The 20,602-nt window shown below is 30.8% G+C and overlaps 1 long non-coding RNA gene across 1 annotated transcript; it reads left to right on the top strand.

Moving 5' to 3' along the window:
• Positions 1–1,228: 1,228 nt before the first annotated feature.
• Positions 1,229–18,159, top strand: LOC123656813. The gene is made up of 3 exons (XR_006743602.1): positions 1,229–1,242; positions 3,430–3,436; positions 18,086–18,159. It is a non-coding gene; the product is annotated as an uncharacterized LOC123656813 (long non-coding RNA).
• Positions 18,160–20,602: the final 2,443 nt, after the last annotated feature.

Genomic DNA, 20,602 nt, shown 5'->3' with positions numbered 1-20,602 from the left:
CGAGCTCGAAATGCCCATTCCTTTTGTTAAATATGCATTATAATTATATTAATACTACAGGCGATTTGTCATACAAACTACAGATCGACAGTCCTGTGACTGCCTAGTAAAACTAGGTCGTGGTCCCACGCTGACGGTTTTTTTTTGTGCCTTACAAATACTCGTTGATCACTCATTATTTATTTATTCATAATTTCTGAACATTTTATTCGTTTTCTTATCTATGTCTATATCTACACTTATTTCCTAGTTACCATATATTTACACTTATGTTCTACTTACAATATACACTTAGCCTATGTTACTGTTAGTTAGGGTTTATATATATATATATATATATATATATATATATATATATATATATATATATATTTATATACAGTTATTATTAATATTTATCTATTTATTATTTATTTATTTCTGCTATTTAGTAATATTCCGCTACATTAAACACACCTATATAATTATATATCAATGTCTACTTCATTTGTACATCAAGCGCCGCACTGTGTCACTAATTCACAGACGTGGACCCTACGCCTGCTCCCAGCATCTTGAGCAGAGCCCTTGCCAGCGACATCGCGCTTGTAGATAGTTCTAGATGGCGGTATTCGATTCGTTTATTTACTATTTCATGTGGTATTAATATTTTTCTTAGACTAGTGAGCCTTTTATGTGCCTTTTTAGACAGTCGATCTGAAGGCCTAAACTCCAATCGTGCGTCGGAGCTGACACACACACTTTTTTTTTGTTGCTACCACTGTGCTGACTGTGCTGACCGTACCGCCAACTGTAACTAATACAGAGATTTCACATGCAATAGTCACATTGTACCGCGCGTTAGCATGCAGTTACCATGTTATTAATTTATTCGCTTAAATACTGCGGTTTCCTACATCGTTGCCACTTCGAAAGGTTTCGTTTACATCTAATATTATCTAAATTAACAGAATAAACAATTTATAATGTAGGAAACAATTTACCGTTTGTGTTGGTGCAGGTATGGTTGTTTTTCTGGTAATGGCCGGTTCAATACCTGCTCATGGCAAATATTTTTATAGACATCATGGTGGAAACGTTCGTGCTTTTGTATCGTTGTGTTTCTGATGATAGGAGCCAATAGTGTATCATTTATTTATCAACCTTTTTTCCATTAAAACTTTTATGTTTTCGAAATATTTGGATGGATTACATCTCCATTTAACATATGTACGCTTGTCATTCTCACTTTTATGTATATAGGTAGCACATATATAACCACTCTCTGATTCGCAGATCGGTACACTCATTCTAATTCTTTGTTCAATGGTATCTATTATATCATTTTTGGGTACAAGAATAAACATCTGATGAGAAATTAACACAATAGATAGTCGAGCAGCATGACTGGTCAAGCTATTTTTCTTGACATGACCTTTGCGTAGCATTAAGAAATAAATATATGGTTTCAGTAAGTTTTATTTCATAAAGTATACTACATGCGTGTTGCACTCAAATGCAATCTCCAGCGTAACTCAAATTTTTGCACCCTTCCAATTGCTGTATTAGCAATAAGGTCGTCCGTTACATCTGATGAAACTTTTATTTTCATAATATCGTGTATTGTTACAATTTTAACAATGTTTTGGTGTGCGAAAGTGTAAATAAATAAATAACTCTTCTATACTTATATTATAAAGATTTTTCTTATGTTTCTATTGTCACTCAAAAACTACCGGTCCGATTTTAAACATTCTTTCGCCAAAAAAATGCTACATTGTTACCTAATACCATAGGCTATATTTCAACAGAAGAAAATAGAGTGACCGAAATTGTGTAATTCACGTATGGTTAAACCGCGAACGGAAAGTCAGTCCATAAAAATCGGCTCAGTGATAGTTACTTAATTAATTATTATCTACGGAAACTTTTACAGACACAATTTCAGAATCACGTTTATTATTCATTTAAATTATGTGGAAAATATGACGTTAATGTATAAATTATTTCGACCCTATTCAAAAAAATATTTTATAGTCATTCGATATTTCGGCTTATATACCTAATAATAATCATCTTATATATAAAATTTTCGTGTTACAATGTTAGTTACAAAACTCCTCCGAAACAGCCGGACCGATTTTTATGAAATTTTGTGTGGATATCAGGTAAATCTGAGAATCGGCCAATATCTATTTTTCAAATCTCTAAGGGGAGCGGGGGATTAAGAGGGTTTATAACACATATATCAAAATAACATTTGCGGGGTCAGCTAGTATAAATATGTAAGTTGTTTTGATATTATATATTGTACTATTCAGAATATTAAAAGTTATGAACAACAGAAAATGCATTAACAGATAGCAAAGATGCTATTTAGATTGGTATGTTTTAATAATCGTGAAAAACAGTTTTTCTCTTTCAAACTGAAAAATTCAGTAATATATTTTACTCATAATTAAAATGACAAAAACACAATTACAACATATCAACACATATGGGTTTTATCAGTTTTGACATCCTACGATTTGAAAAAAAAAACTATATCGAGGTGTACATTAATACGCCCCGTGTTGAGACTTAATGAGGATATTTAAATAAATAATGACAAAACACCAACATAATATCAACATATTATGAATTTTACGATTTTATTAATATTCGGTAAGATGATTAACTGTATTTTAAATGATAATGCGATTAAATTTATTGTTGAAATAAAATCGATTACGCTAGTAATGTTACACTCATAATGAAAGCCAAAATATTGTGTTTTTATTTGTTTTATGGTCTTTTAAAAGTGTAAAGTTTATTTAATATATTTTGTTATTATCAAACGCGATAAACAAGTACAACGTCAATATTATAAGTGTTTAAGCTAATCGGTTCAATACTTCGAAGCCTACAACAACCACAAAAAACAATCTTATATGACATTCGAAAATTAAAATTAAAACATTACATTAGTATTTTTTCATTTTACCATTTCAAATGAAAATATTTTATTATTATAAGTAATTAAGATCATAATATACACTAACATTAAAATAATTGCCAAGCTCGCCTTAACAATTATTTTGTGGAAGGTACCGTAATTACAATATATTAATTAGCTGCGGGCTGTGTCTGCACATCACGCTTTTAATAAGGTCACTTGCGTGTATTTGGGCTCACACGTATTAGTCCCAAGAGGGCTAAAAGCCACGTAACTTCAAATCCAAACAAACGTCTAGGGAGTTTTAAAGATGTCAATTTCTGGGCATATTTCAATATTAAACAAAAGGAGTAAGTAAAAAAAAGCTAATATATTTTAGACTAGCGACCCGCCCCGGCTTCGCACGGGTGTTATTCTAATACTAAATATACTACAGAATGCCTTTATTTATAGTATGAAGCTAGCTTATAGCATGGTTACTAACATAATAGCAACATTCAAATATGCGTCGTTAGATTACGCGTTGTTACAGAATGCGTTGAAGAAATAAAGGTTCACTGCTCGTTCCCCGTAGGTGATAGCGAGATAATTTGTAGCCTATATGTTGACCCGACTTCTTAATAATATTCGTGCCAAATTTGAAGTAAATTCATGCAGTATTTTTTGAGTTTATCCCGGACACACATACAGACAAACAGACAGAAATTCTAAAAACTATATTTTTGGGTTCGGTTGCGATTGTAGATCACACCCCAAGTATTCTTTTAAAAAAAATATTTAATGTACAGTTTTGACTTTCCTACCATTTTATTATATGTATAGATAAGCGCGTTTATCTTATACTCTCACTTAGTTCAGTTACTTTTTACCTGCAAATAGGTATTTTAATAATTTAAAATTTTGTTACTTATTTAACTTATATATAGCCTCCTCTGGCGATCTTACGCAAATCCTTAGGAGGAGGACCCACACTGCGTTTTCCATCACAAGGTATCCACTACTGGGCACATCTGCTCTAGCACATGATCAGGCCTCTGCCACTACAACTTGATAAATCTACGAGCTATACCGGTTACTTTCTTTCGATTTTTTTGTTTGCTAAGACCAAAAGGTAAAAATCATTCTGAGGCCAATGACAAAAATCGTTGGACCGTACTCGATAATTACAAGTTCAACGCATAGCTGTTGTGGCTGGATGCTATAATCAAATTGACTATTCAATACTATGAGGGATTTTGAAAACTATGACGATTTTTTTTTTTTTTTTTGATATGCAGACCACTAGAAACGAATTTTTAGTTTCTGAAATTGTAGTTGCGATTTATATAAAAACTTGATCATTTTTTTTTACAAAACTGAAATGTTTCCATAACAAACGCTAACGAAACTGAAACACTTGACAGAATAAAATTGATCGCATGTTTTTTGATTCTATCCTCCTAATCTTTAAGAATAACTTTCAGGTGTATATAACATAACAAATATATTAGGTTTTACGCTTAGGTGGTACTTTATATTATAATAGGTAGATATCTTTTTTCATATTTTTTAACTATAACTTATCAATGTATGACACAGTTTCGTACATTGTTTTACAAACACATATGTTATCGGAATTTTAAGCTGAAGTTCTGTGTCTAGATATTCTATTATCTAATCTTCAAAAATCAGTTCAGTGCTTAACGATTCTTGGAGCTGAAAAGCTGAAATAGAGATAAGTAGTCTTTCCTTTCACTGATACGTAACGTGTAATTTAATTGAAGGAACGTAACCAATTGCCTTGAAACTGCTGAAAAGGTTAAAGTTTTACAAGTTATTGTGTACATAATACAAATTTCACACAAAAAATGTTTATTTATACCCAGTAGGACATCATAGAATCTTAAAAGGTTTTCTTACTATGATGGAATACATTACTTGCAAGATAAAATGGTAGCGTTAGTGCTATTGCAGATACTATTCTCAAATGTTAATAAATGTACGTGAAATTCATTACAGAAGCCTGGAGTTACCGACAACTTAGACTTGTAAAATATATAATAGTTACCAAATTACACACTTACATCTTTTATTTTTATGATAAGAATTTATGAATTTTACTAAAAAGCTTTTGAACACAGACAAGATCGATACACTCAATAGAACTTTCCAAACTAAGACAAAAAATCTTCTTACTGTTTTAATTTCGTAAATTTTTTACATCGTTGACAATTGCTATAGAAAATGTATATTTTTTTAGCTGCACAAAAGATAGTTCAATAAAATAGTTCTCATACTTATACTGTTTGTATATTTAATCGCTTACAATAAATATTAATATTAAAGGTCATTTTTATTTTTGTATTTAAACTAATAGAAACTCTTTTATATGTACGTCTTTTATGCACTTAAATAAAATAAAGCTTATTTTTACTTATCCATTTCAAGCGTTTTATTTTTATTTAATACATTAGTATCGAACTGATTTTTTTTTCTATACTACGATCCGTGTCAAAAGGAATGAAAAATAGTGGGTGCTTTCATTATTTATTATTGTTATTCTAGTTCACTAAGTAGAGTGTTGATATGCACATCGACACCAACTACGTGGGTACGTTAACGATTGTACGTAGTGACGTAAGTGCCCTCCACACAATTGTTGACCGCCCCCTAAATTATTGGAATACGTAGTCCCAAGAGTTGAAAGCATTTATTAGGTACAAATAAACATAGCTAGTAAAACAAGACTCAGACACCATTGAGATTGGTTCTACTCGCCTTTGGTACGATATAACATTCATTTAACATAACTAATTATTTCTGAAAATGACTAGTTTTTTTTTTTTTTTTTATAATACGCGCCTACATTATTATTTATTTTAATATTTTTTTCTACAGCGTCATAGTTTATACTGTATATTTTAATGGTGACACTGTGGATATAAATAATAGTAAATAAATGAACATTGAATATCTACTGCCGCTACATGTGGCATTTGTTACTATAATCAACTAAACACGTAAATATTTTAGTGAAATTTACATTTAATAATTTTTTAACTATCCATAATAGTAGTTATAAATACAAGTTATTAATTAGTCTTGGTTTTACGTTGACATTCAAAGCACTTTTAATGATGTCACAGCGTTCATTCACAGAATAGACTAGAAAAGCTTTTAAACATGTTATATGACATGAATATTTTATATGTTTTTGATTTATGTAATAATAATCTTTATGTATGTAATAATTATCTGTACCTAAATGAGTAAATACGCAACTATTGCGCATAAAAATACGTATGTACGTATTTAGACGCGCAATAGTTTTATAGTAGTGCTTTTTAACTGACTTCAAAAAAGGAGGAGGTTACTCAATTCGACCGATTTTGTTTTAATGTATGTTCGGGGATAACTTCGTTTTTGATAATTCTTTTTTTCGTTAGAAAGCAGATATCCCTGGTGTGGTACGATGATAAGGAAACCAGGATTTTATGATGAAATGCCTGATAAATCGAGGGAAACTCAAAAATCCGCATAACTTTTTACTGGGTGTACCGATTTTGATAATTTTTAATCTAATCGAAAGCCGATGTTTATCACGTGGTCACGTTTAAATTTCATTGACATCTGATTACAGCTTTTGGAGTAATCTTCATGATGCGTATTTACTTGACTAATTTTTCGTCTACCTACGTTGTGTTACTTGTCGATATAATTGAAGTCGGTTTTTTTTTCGTTTGCCTGCAAACACAATTATTCTTTTTATGGTTATTTTATGTAACGTAATAACTTACGAAACAATTACAGCTAGGTTATGACGTCTTCAGATTGTGTAACTCAGTTCTCAGCACTGTTTTACTGTTCTTAACTGAAATAAGAATGATCTTCATCTCTTGTTATCTGACTTTTTATTATACTTACTCAAATAATGTGGTTACAATACTTATGTAAAACTAAATTTGTATAAAACTTTTTTTGTATTTTAATAAATATATTAAATTTATAATTGTTTTTGATTGGAAATGAAAAAAACCCGACTTCAATTACAAAGGTAGTTAACAGATCTCGATAAAATTTAAATGGGACTACAAGACAAGCATCAGCTTTCGATTAAATCAATAATCATCAAAATTATTTATTAATTATTGTTTAATGCCATAACTGCCACTGCCCCCTAGTGGATAATATAGCTCACTACTTTATAGTAGATCCTGCCGTGTAACGGCATTGATTTAATTATTTTTTAGTAACGCCATCTATCGGAACCCTCTTTGGTTCTCGTAAATGGCGTTACGACAACGACGCGTACGCACCGTCACATAAATGCGCGTCATCAAAGATTACTCATTATATCTTGATGAAATTAAAAAAAACAACTACGCGATAAGCATCCGCTTTTGATTAAAATAAGAATCATCAAAATCGGTATACCCAGTGAAAAGTTATACGGTATAATACAAACTTAGATCGGCGAAAAACTAATCAAGCAAATACACATTAAAAAAGTAGGTAATTGTTAATCTCAATTAAATTTAAAAATGACCACATACCACGCACTACTTTTCAATTAAAAAAATCATCGAAATTGATCCACCAGTATTATAAAAATAAAGCAAGAAAAAATTTAAATTTTCAATCTTATATATAAAATTCTCTCACCATGCTAGTTACAACACTCCTCCGAAATGGCTGGACTGATTTTTATGAAATTTTGTGTGCATATTGGATAGGTCTAAGAATCGGCCAACATTAGTTTTTCATACCACTAAGTTATAAGGCTGGGGGGGTATTAAGAGGGTTTATAACACATATAGCAAAACAACGTTTGCGGGGTCAGCTAGTAAAAATATATAAGTTGTTTGGATAAAAATATATTTATTTTATTTTAGTACTGTTGAGAATATTAAAAGTTATGAACAACAGAAAATGCATTATCAGATAGCAAAAAAGCTAATGAGATAGGTATATTTAATAATCATAAAAATCAGTTTTTATCTTTGAACCTGAAAAATTCAGTAATATTAACTCATAAATAAAATGACAAAAACACAATAACAACATATTAACACATATGGGTTTTATTAGTTTTGACATCCTACGATTTGAGACGAAAAACTATTTAAATAAATAATGGGAGGATTAAGAGGGTTAATAACATATATAGCAAAACAACGTGTGCAGGGTGGGGTCAGCAGTCTATAAAAATGAAGCAAGAAAATATTTAAATTTTCAATAATAAACACTGCTTTAAAAACTACAAAAGCGCTCATTTGATATTTATGTTCGCTAAGAAGTGCTGAGATATAAGCAGCTTAGCGTTGAATTTTCCTTTAACGAAGCATTAATATTAGAACGTTATGCTTGATTTTATTAAATATCTGTTTGGCGCGATTTTGTTTCGTCCATTTTGGGAATAGCATTTTTTTATTATAATTATTCAATGAGGCCCTTTAGAAGTTAAAATTGATCAATGCATACAAAATGGTAGCGTTTGCAGAATATAAGTTTGAAGAATAATCTTGTGTTAAGCGACGCATATTCCAATAATCTGTAGTTAATCAGATTTTAAGTGAAGCTCCTACTGCTTATCAAGTAAAAGATAGTACCTATATAAGTAATATATAGAATGATATGTATATATATATATATATATATATATATATATATATATATATATATATATATATATATATATATATAATACCTACATATTGTTTTTTTTTTAAATTTTTGGTACCTTTGTTAAAGGGTTTAAAGTAAATCAAGAAGATAACTACATATGAACTGATTGTAACTTTCTTAAAAAATTGATATATTACATATTGTAAAACTTTTCTCAGCATTTTAGCTAATAAAATTGATTATGCCAAAGTTTTCAACATCGGATAACCATAATAAATAATTGATTATGTAAATGTAAAAGAAACCCCGAAACTCGAAAGAAACATTTTCCTAACAAAGTCTTACAGACGTCAACAGATCCTAAACTAACACTAACTTCGTAACATTATGTATCAGAAAATGAATCTTATGTCTCAAGTGACAAGGACGAGGGTGTATTGTTACACGATTACAAGTAATAAAGAGGCCTTCCTTATGTGTTCAGAAGTCAATTTCAATTTGCGCTTCGTTACCCCGACCGAACATTTCACAAGTTCTTTTTATATTTTAACCCAAAATCTCGGTTACATTTTACAAAACTCATTTAAAGGATACACGCATGCTTTACACGATACGACCATGGTGTTTATTTGTCTATCTCAAATTAAAGTAACTCGTCTCAGTATAAATGCGAAATAACCTTAAAATCATTATCAATCTATAAAAACCTATACAATTTTCCTTTCAATCACAATAACTGAGGCAAAGCATAGCAGTAAATTTCCTGCTCAATATATGGAGCAGCCCGACTGGGGTACTACCTCGACCTTACAGAAGATTACAGATAAATAATACTGCTTTCAAGCAGTGTTGTATTCCTGCTGGTGAGTAAGGTGACCAGAGCTCCTGAGGGGAATCGGGGGTAGGGTCGGTAACGCGCTTGCGATGCTTCTGGTGTTGCAGATGGCTATAAGCTACAGTAATCGCTTACAGTTAAATAACCCGTACGCTTGTTTGCCAACCTAATTATAAATATTAAAAAAAAATTATAACTACTTTTTTACGGTTAGGTCATCAAACGATTTGACACACAAAAAAAAATTGAAGTTAATATAACTTCAAAAATCGTCACGAAAGTAATTGAAGATAAAAAATGTAAGGTAATGTATTTTTTATCTTTATACTATTATGCATGTAGATTACATAAAAAGTAATGCTTTCAATAACTAGGTATTAACTATATAATCATTACAAGTTGTGAAGATTAATAAACTAACTAAAAATATTATAAAAGAATATACAAAACAAGTAATAGACGGTTCATTTTAAATGTAATAATATTATACGTTCATTGACTTTATTCAATTCCTATCGAGGCCAATTTCTTCCAAACTAAAATAAGGAATTGAAATTAATTTATAAATTAAAATTTGAAAAAAAAAACTACTTTAAATTTACTTTAAGTTTAGAAAATTGATTTTTACTTGAGTTGATAAAAAAGTGTTTTATTTAGAAATAAAATTTTGATTAAGATTCAAATAATATGTAAATGTGAATTAAAATAGGGTTAGTAGGATTTAAAAAAAAATCTTGTCGTATTCGTCTCGTAATATCTAAGTAATATCAAATATAACTCAATACGCTTCACGCTATATGGTTATTTAACATTACAAAGATGCGTCGAGTGTCTGTCGGATCTGACAAAGGAAAACATTCGAAAATGAGACATCTTATATGTGTGTGTCTTATATGTGTGGAAGTCATATATTGAACATAGTATTACACTGATAAAAGTAATGCTGTGGCAATATCCGTTCTGTCTACTTTTCAGGGAAACACCGATTCAATAATAATATAGCAAATGTATTGAGACAGAAACTTGAAACCTTAATATAAAACATATTTTTATCACATTCAATACCCACAAAGATACAGTTTAAATTTAAAGAAATAAACTCTGTAAAGGAATAGAATTATAAGTTCATTGGCCTTAATTTTTTTTTTTTTTTTTTTTTATGAAAGCAACTCAAGCTTGCAACTCTTCTAAAATAACACAAATTTGTTTTATATTGTCACCTGGTGTATGTTTGTATTTGATATAAAAATAAAACAAAATAAAAATAACCGGTTTGTTGATATATTGTTATTGCAAAGCAAAGCAGATCTCCGAGTATAATTTTATTATGGAATAACGAATTCCGACTATTACGCTGATGTTGTGCATTTCTCATACTAACGAATCCTAATAAAAATATAAATAAGATTTTTGTAATCCTTTGTCTTTATATTATATTAAATACCAAATTTTCTTGTTTATTCTTTGAAAAAATAAATCTGGTTTTATGTTTTGTGATAAAAAATAAAACATAAAGTGATTAGTTATTTTCAGATTTAATAAAAATATAAGATTACTACGCATTACTTCGGTCTATCCTCCACCGGCGATCTTGCGCCAGTCTTGCCACACTCCTTTTTCTCACACGCAGTCTCGGCTCCAAGAAATGTTAGTTTTTTCTAGCAGCCATTGATCCTACTAATACACTTTACCAGCCGTCTGTCATTTTAACGTATTTTTTTATATATATACATAATTAGTTTTCAATGTAATACTTGGTATAATATAAATCAGCATAGAAAAAATATCAGTTCATTATCTTTTTTTTGCTAATTACGGTCTGTGTCAAAAGGAATGAAAAGTAGTGTATGCTGTCATAATTTATTATTGTTATCCTAGTTTAAAAAATTAAATAGGGACAATGAATAATGGAACAACATTAAAAAGCCAGAAGCCTGAAATTAAAGTCGAGGACTAATTTCTTAAATGGCATTATAATGTTACGACAATTTGGACATAAATTTATTTGGTCTAAGTTTTGACTAGCAATGAACTGCTACTTTTCCAAAAGAATATCATTTTAGTAGCTTGACGTAACTTTAGGTTGGTGAATCAAAAGCGAAACTTGGTCTCTCAAGGACTGACACATATAATTATATTCCCTTTTGTTAGAGGACAATAAAATTCTACAGAAAACTTAAAAATATAATTTTCGTTTTTAGAGAAGGTTATAATCGACTTACCAAATGCGCTTCAAATTTTCACTGTGTCAGGTTAAATGCAAGAGTCTCTTATGAATCACTTCAAATCTCTAGAGTCAAGTTATATAACTTCCTAATAAAATTTCATCTCGAAGAAAAAATTAATTTAGATTTATATAGGAGCTTGTATACATAATATTATTTTATAGTATACTAGCTGACCCGGCGAACTACGTATCGCCTAACACAAACTTTATCGTATGGTATTAAAGTTCAAATTGACTTTTAAGTATTATCACAAATCTTTTGTATAGGAGTATAGAAAAGTGTTGTTTTTAGACTTTTTCAGGAAATTTAATTTTTTTTTTTAGAATTTTTCTCTCCGTAGGAACCATCCTCGTACTTCAAGGAATATTTTAAAAAAAGAATTAGCGAAATCGGTCCAACCGTTCTCGAGTTTTGCGCTTAGCAACACATTCAGCGACTCATTTTTATATTATAGATTAGCTGCATTAAATGGAATTAAGATTGATTTTATCTTTATCTCTCCTTAAGTACAATTTGTGATTTGGGATATACGTGATAATTTTTCAAAGAATTATACGATTCAGAAAAATTCTTTTACTTGCATAAAATCCCATACCGCTGAGTATAGTAGGTTTTCAAGCGTTCGTACGTTGTACATGTAATAAGAATTTAAATCTTTTAAAAATTAAGAGCATAACTATTATAAAGTAAGAATTATTCTCGTTTAATTATCTCCGAAAATTAGGTCGAAAATTTACTAAGAACTAGTTTCCCGCCCGCAGCTTAAATATAGCTTATGTCACCCAATGACAGTTTAGTATTCTACGTGTTCATTTTTTTTCTACATAGTTGAAATACATTATGAGTTTGTCCACTACAAATATTTCCTCTTTACAACATCAGTAGAGATAATAATGTACTCGTAAGGCTACTGCAGTTCGCTTCAGCCTGTACTATCCCACTGCTGGGCATAGGCCTCTTTCCCCATGTAGTAGAAGGATCATAGCTTAATCCACCACGCTGCTCCAATGTGGGTTGGCAGTTATATTGCCTGCTATGAGTAACGATCGCTATCAGGTGTAAATAATAACAACCGGGACCGACGGCTTAATGTGATCTCCGAGGCACGGTGGGGAGACCGCCGGTGTTTTAGGTGACTGTTAAAATTATCGTTATATATGTAGGTTGTTATTATTTTTAAACTGGTAAGTAATTAAAAAATTAAGTAACAGTTTTAAAATAATAACGATTTATTCATAAGATCATAATTTGTGGATGATATACTAGTCAAAGCAAACATTTTACAACAAATATCACGATTGACGATTAGTATTGTCTACACGCAGATCAGACTCAACACGAATAATTTAACTGAACTGATTAACAGAAACTCGGAATTGAATGTTCAGTAATCAAATGTATTGCACAATCAAACCGATCTCAGCCAAAGTACCGAATTAATTACTTCGCAGATCACCTTAATGAATATCGGAGGGTGAGTGTTAAAAGATTAATTCAAGGAGGAATCTCCCGGGACTTTTTGTATAGAAAATCTTATTTACTTCAATTGAGTACTTCCGTGTGGTCCAAACGTTGATTGAATAACATTTTGAAATTTTAAAATTTTGTATTTTAAACTAATGCGATTTTTTTTTTTTTTTTAACTAATGCGATTATCATTTTTCATTATACTTTTATTAAGTCAGTATTAAGATTCTTAACAGTTAATACATGTTTTCTTTGTTCAATATCATTGTATAAATGATTTATCTAACAAAACACAAAACTTAACGTTAAAACATTTTCTTTAAATAAAAGTATATATGTATACATTGGTTTGTGCACGGCATACAAATTAGTCAGAAGTGTCAGTCAGTGTGTCTATTAGTTACTTTTCCAAGTTACTGTTTAATAGAAACGCGTAATAGATATAGGAGAAAACAAAATTTCAAACTAAAGTGCAACTAAGTCTTTCCTACGTTTTAATACCTTGCGATGGTCATAAGGCAAATTTTTGTGACATTTCAGTGTAATATTTAGTATGTAAAGCTTTCTTACTGACAACAAGCCACTAATCTTGAACAGAGTATCAGTAGGAAATCTGAGTGGTTTACAGTACATCACCTTAACAATTGATCTTTGGGCTCGTTCAATATTTAGGAAGCTGGACTTATTGGCGCCTCCCCAGACCGTGATACAATAGCCTAAAACTGATTGGGCCATGGCAATGTAAATCTTATTTAATAGTTCAACCGCCATTACATCCCTCAATGCTCTAAACATCCAAACAAGCTTCCTAATCCTGCTCACAGTTGCTTCAATGTGGGGCTGCCAACTTAATCTCTGATCCACTATTATACCTAAATATTTCATAGACATCACTTTCTCAATATCCGGGCAGTTGCAATCTATTGGCATTGTATCGACATTTGAACAACTGTGAATTCTAACGCGGAAGTCCGCTCCTGGCTGAGAAGCATTATTAGGAGCAAAGCAAATATATTTTGTTTTTGTTATATTTAATGTCATAAGATTATCACCTAGCCATTTGAATACTTTGGTTAAACCTCTGTCACTACTAATTCCAACATCCTTCCACGACTTGCCAGTAAAGACGATAAATTGGATAAAGTGGGAGGTTCGTTGTTTGTTACTCTTTCATTCAAAGACTACTAAACTTAATTGACTAAAACTATGTACGTAGTTGGAGATCTAGAATAATACACAGGTTAATTTTTATCCTAACATTCCCAAAATAACAGAAGATACAAGGATGAAACAGCAAGGTGTAGCGGTAAAGTAGCTTAATCGAATGTTAAAATTTACACATTCCTAAATTGTACGTTAGTATTGGTAACATGTTTTTTTACAAGCATAAGGCTACATTAACTAACAATTATGGCTAACATTGTTGTTTAGACAAGCATAAGGCTTACCTGATGGTAAATGACTACCGTAGCTTATAGACGCCTGCAACTCCAGAGAATCGCAAGCGCATTGCCGACACTATCTCCCTGCCAGAACATCTGATGCCCTTACTCACAACTGGAACACAACAGTGCTTGAAAGCAGCATTATTTTCAATCGGGCTGCTCGAGAGCTCATATAGTAGAATGCAGCTATAGCACAAAATATGAAAAATCTTTCACTTATGACTTAGAACACACTCCTAGGGACAGCGAACTTGATCTGCCGGCTCGGACATTCTGTAGTTGATTCCTATTGAAGGCGGGATTGAGTTTGTCTGTTTTTCTCATTTTTATGAAATTTTATATCTTTTAACTGTTGAGCATTTCACATTTAATTTTATATTAGAATTTAATGTTTTCTTTCTATTTTGCTCTTTTGTCGTTTTGAATTTAATGATAATGACATTAAACCACCTAAATACTATTTTCTCATCTGCCTGCTTACTATCTATCCATGGTTTTCAAATAATTTCAAATAATCATGGTTATTCAAAATACCTATCTATCCATAATTTTTATATACAGTTTTAATCCATGGGTTTTCAAATACATGGATTAAAACAGTACACAAACTTCCCATTTTTAGATAAAAACTTTACTTCTATAAAGGAATAAGATTGGAGCTGAATGCGTCGCGCCGCTCGAAGCAGTATGAACTCATATTAAACAAACAAACAAACCATATTGACCATTACTTTCAACGAATACTAAAATAATAATATACTGCTCATACATATATGATGCTGGCATAAAATATTTTTAAATATATTATTATTAGGAAAATGTGTTGTTCGTGTAGATAATGTAAGATATATATAAAATAAATTTAACTAAAAACAAAAAAACATACATATAGATAAATTTATACATCTTGAATAAATAAATATAATACTTAAAATATATACAAAAAAAAAAGCATCTTACACGTTAGAATAAGAACCGGTCGGTGGACACACGTCTCTGTTAGAGACATTAAGATAGTTTAAGTTAAGTAATATTGTTGAATAACACCTACTTTGATTAAAAAAATAGCATGTTTTAGGAATAAAAAAAGGACATGGGTTTCAAAAGCTTGCGGTATACGTATTTTGATTTTATATAAAAAATTAATAATAATAATATACTGACATATAATTGTGTTTGCTCGCAAACGAAAAAAAAACCGACTTCAATTACATCGACAAGTAATACAACGTAGATCGACGAAAAAATAGTCAAGCAACTACGCGTTATCAAAGATTACTCAAAAAGTAGTTATCAGATCTCGATAAAATTTATATGTGACTACATGATAAACATCAGCTTTCGATTAAATTAAAAATTATCAAAATCGGTACACCCAGTAAAAAGTTATTACGGATTTTCGAGAGTTTCCCTCGATTTCTCTGGGATCCTATCATCAGATCCTGGCTTCCTTATCACGGTACCAAACTAGGGATATTCCCTTTCCAACAAAAAAAGAATTATCAAAATCGGTACATCCAGTAGAAAGTTATGCGGTATAATACAACGTAGGTCGACGAAAAAAGCGTCAAGTAAAAACGCATTATTAGATATAACTCGAAAAGTAGTTGTTAGATCTCAAATAAATTTAAATGGGACCAATTGGCACACACCACCTTTCGATTAAAACAAAATTTGTCGAAATCGGTCTACCCAGTCAAAAGTTCTGATGTAACATACATAAAAAAAAATAAAAAAAATACGGTCGAATTGAGAACCTCCTCCTTTTTTGGAAGTCGGTTAAAAACAAAACACGATTCCATCATTTTTTTAAGCACCCAAGGTATATGACATAAATGGGTCTTTCAATTATTATTATGATTGTATCCTTTTCCTTTCACGTCAGGCATTTTTATGAGTGATTTGTTATAATAGCATCCGCGTCTTTGTGATTTTGTTACTTTCAATATTGATATGTAAGGTTTGTATGCTAAACATGTTTCTGTATTGAACAGAGTCAATATTTTTGTATTTCAATCTTGCGAACTAAATCACTATGAAATATAATTATGTATTTCTGAACTAAAAAGTAACACTCACCTGACAAAAGCAATTATTTTTGGTTGTTATAATTTTTATATTTCTTTTACCTACTGTAGAAAAAGTAGGGATTTTTACGTTACGCACACGTTCTAGCATATCCTCTACTAATTTTATTTATGAGAATCAAGATTTTAATTACTATTATCGCTAGGCTGCCGAGAAAAGCTCTTTAGCGATAAGATCGCCTTTTGTACATTCCTTTTTTTGTTATTATTATTATTATTATTATTTTCTCGCTTGTTTTTTTTTTCTTTTATGTTACTTGTATTGTTTTTGATTGTACAATAAAGTATATTTGTATTGTATTGCATATAACACACCCTAATCACCTATCAACAATATATACCCGACATCAGTTCGACTCCTAACTGGGTTACTTCAAATGAGGGTTTTGTAGGTGTTATAGATCACGTGAACGTGAGCCCTTTTTGAAATTTTTTTCTCAGTCTTAATATACGAGCTACTCTGGTAACGAACTTTTGCATAACCATCCATTACTATTTTTCTTAGCCTTAAAAAGCGTCGATAAAGTAAAATATTTATATTAACTGCCGCATGCGCGCTGCGTTTAGTTGTATAACTCAAGAATAGCATACGGAAACAAATTCTTTTTCTAAACATTTTTTAATATCATATCAAAAATCGACCGTTCCAGCGGGGATCGAACCTGCTTCTCCGACTGACAGTGTCGGTGCTCTAGCCAATTAAGCTACGGAACAATGTACTGGCTAGATCGAAATTTTTGATATGTTGATTTTATATTCGGTTTAAGCGACCGTGGCGCCGTCTATATTGAGTTCTTTACAGAAACCCGTAACTATTCAAAGTTTTTGAATATCATATCAAAAATTGAGCGCTCCAGCGGGGATCGAACCCGCGTCTCCGACTGACCGTGTCGGCGCTCTAGCCAATGAAGCTATGGAACGATGTACCCGCTAGATCGAAATTTTTGATATGATGATTTTATTTTCGGTTTGAGCGAACCGTGGCGCCATCTATAGTGAGTTCTTTACAGAAACCCGTAACTATTCAAAGTTTCATATTACAATGAAAATCTTTGACAGGAGACGACACCATCCTATTTTTAATTTGTACGATTCGGAGATGCAGGTTCGATCCCCGCTGGAACGGTCGATTTTTGATATGATATTAAAAAATGTTTAGAATTTCCTAATGAGTGAGTAACACAAAAATAAAATCATACAAATTCTTTTTCTCTTAAAATGTTAACTGCGGTAGGGCATAGCAAGAATTATCGTGCTCAAAATCTAGAGCAGCCCGACCGAGGTAGTGCTTCAAACTTACAGAAGATCACAGCTAAATAATACTGTTCTTCAGCAGTATTGTGTTCCTGTTGGTGAGTAAGGTGACCAGAGCTCCTGGGGAGGTAGGTTCTTGTGTTGCAGGTATATAAGCTACGGCAATCGCTTATCCGGGGAGCCGTACGGTTGTTTGCCAATCTTGTATATATATATATATATTTTTTTTTTTTTGTAGATTACAGGCGTAGTTACGCACTCACGAAAGGTATAATATGGAACTAGTCTATCAAAGTAGCTCGTCTATTTAAACAAAGTCAAATTTGAAAATGGCCCAGATTTTTTTTACGTGGAACGTGATCTGTAACAACTACATTAAAATTCAAATACCTTATATGTTTGAAATACATTAAATTAACCCTTATAAAAACTATTCTGTTTACAAATTTTGCGTTGAATTTATACATTCAAAAGTACGATTTTTTATCCTGTTATTCTATAAAAAAAATTTCTATTTACATCTATATTTTTCTATGTTGCCACGTTAATTTTGTGATTTTTCATTTGATCACGCTACCTAAAAACATCATGAAAGCATTTGTAATTTCGTATATTACCATTTTAAGACTTGTAAGGTGTCCCAGTAAAATAAACTGGTAATAGCACTGTGCTATTGAAATTATGATTAGAATTTTTCTTTGTATACACTACAAAAGAAAACATAGTTTTTTTACTCGAAATTATTTATATATAATATTATGGAATATAGCAAATTATGTGATAGTATAAAATACATAATAAATAAGATATTGTTTACTTATGTAAAGTTATGAAAGTAAGTTTTATGATGTTAAATAATGTACATTTACATCGATAAACAAAATGATATGTAGAATTCGCTACTGCGACTAAGTCTAAAGTAACTGCATAAACAATTGAGGTCTTATTGAGGGCTGGTTTCAGTGGCTGTGGATAATTTAGTTCAAAAAATTTCAAATTGCTAAAATTTATCAAGGCATCATATACCTCCGAATCACAAACAAAACGAGATTTCAGCGTCTTATCACTCACCACTGAAGTGAAAACCTTTTCCATACATAAATGTGATATTATTATTTTAAAACAAAATAACGCCCCTCGTAACTTGAAAATATCACCCTTGGGCGTCTTTCTGAAACAAGATGACAAAGTAACGTGGTACCGTCAAATTCGTAAAAGTTCAGATGTGGGGCAATTGAAGAGGCGTTTTTATGGTAGAAAAAATTGTGTTCATTGTTAGTTCAAACATAATTGAAATCAATATTGTATTCACCATACTAGGTCGTATTATACTAAAATAAAAAATAAATAAAAAAAAAATTGCTCTCAATAATATTTATCAAAGATTAGATTTAGTCAAACTAGTCAAAGATTCCACTTAGCTTTTTAGACTCCTGTGCTAAAAAGATAGCAACAAAAACCTTGTCACTAGAACTACGCTGTTACATATATATTACATATATACATTTTATTATCACGGATTTTTTTGTGGTTAGCTACTATAGCTACAAATAGTAAACTTTTCAATTAAAAAAAAAATTTAACCGCTAGTGTAATGGCCAAATATGGAAATTTTGAAAGCGTCCAGAGAGATTGTCCACATCACGGTAAGGGGATAATAACGCGTGAAAGCCGAGCAGTGACATTTAGTCACTACGACAGCGTGGGGACGTATCACACCCTCGTGCAGGAATAAGTATTAACGTGCGTAAGCAACTTTTTTCTTATTTACCTATTAGGTTAATTGTTTCAACTAAATAATATAATTAATATTATTTGTATAATTAAATATAATTTTTGTCTTACCTAGATATTACTCGTTATATAAAAAGTTTAATCAAATACTAGATAACACAATTGTGTTTGCTCGCAAACGAAAAAACCGACTTCAATTAGGTACATCGACAAGTAAACAAAAACTAACAAACGCACTAGTCGTCACTGCAATTTTCTAGGGTTTCTCTCGATTTCTCTGAAATTCTATAATCAGATCCTGGTTTCCTTATCATGGTAACACATTTGGGATAGCCATATCTCCTTTCAAAAAAAAAAAAAAAAAAAAGAATTATCAAAATCGGTTCATACACGACGAAGTTATCCCCGAACATACATAATATATATCTATTATATACGGTCGAATTGAGCAACCTCCTCTTTTTATGAGTAGGTTAAAAAAGCGGGTAATTACAAATGTTAATCAATCCGATCAAACAGCTAGGAATATCGTGCACATTACAAGCTACAACAACTGTAGTCCTTTAAATTACTAATTAGATACTTTTAAAACGTTGCTGTTACCAATAACTCAAAAATCATATGCATTAAATATTACAACTAAAGCTTCTGAAGCTTAAAGGATTTTGATCGAATTACATTAAAATATAAATAATTATTTTTATATAGTCATATTATGATTTATTAAGAAAACAAATTTTAATATATATCAATAATTAACAATACAAAATAATAATGTATTAATTATTATAATTTTTTTTCATTTTACAACCGAAATAAATAAAATTGGTAGTTGTTCATGACTCAAAATTAATTAAATTCTTTCCAGCTACTATGTTCTCCGACCTCATTATCTGACACTCAGGCAACATTTTTGTACACTTTTTTAAAGTGCCGGTTATTATTTTTCTTAGATCCTAAACTAAATTTTGTACTAAAGTAATTAATAAACTTATTATTCTTTTTTCACACCGTAAAGAAAAGTTATTGTAAAA

Source organism: Melitaea cinxia, chromosome 10, assembly GCF_905220565.1.
Source record: "Melitaea cinxia chromosome 10, ilMelCinx1.1, whole genome shotgun sequence".
NCBI lineage: Eukaryota > Metazoa > Arthropoda > Insecta > Lepidoptera > Nymphalidae > Melitaea > Melitaea cinxia.
This window is presented reverse-complemented; position numbering and strand designations above follow the sequence as displayed.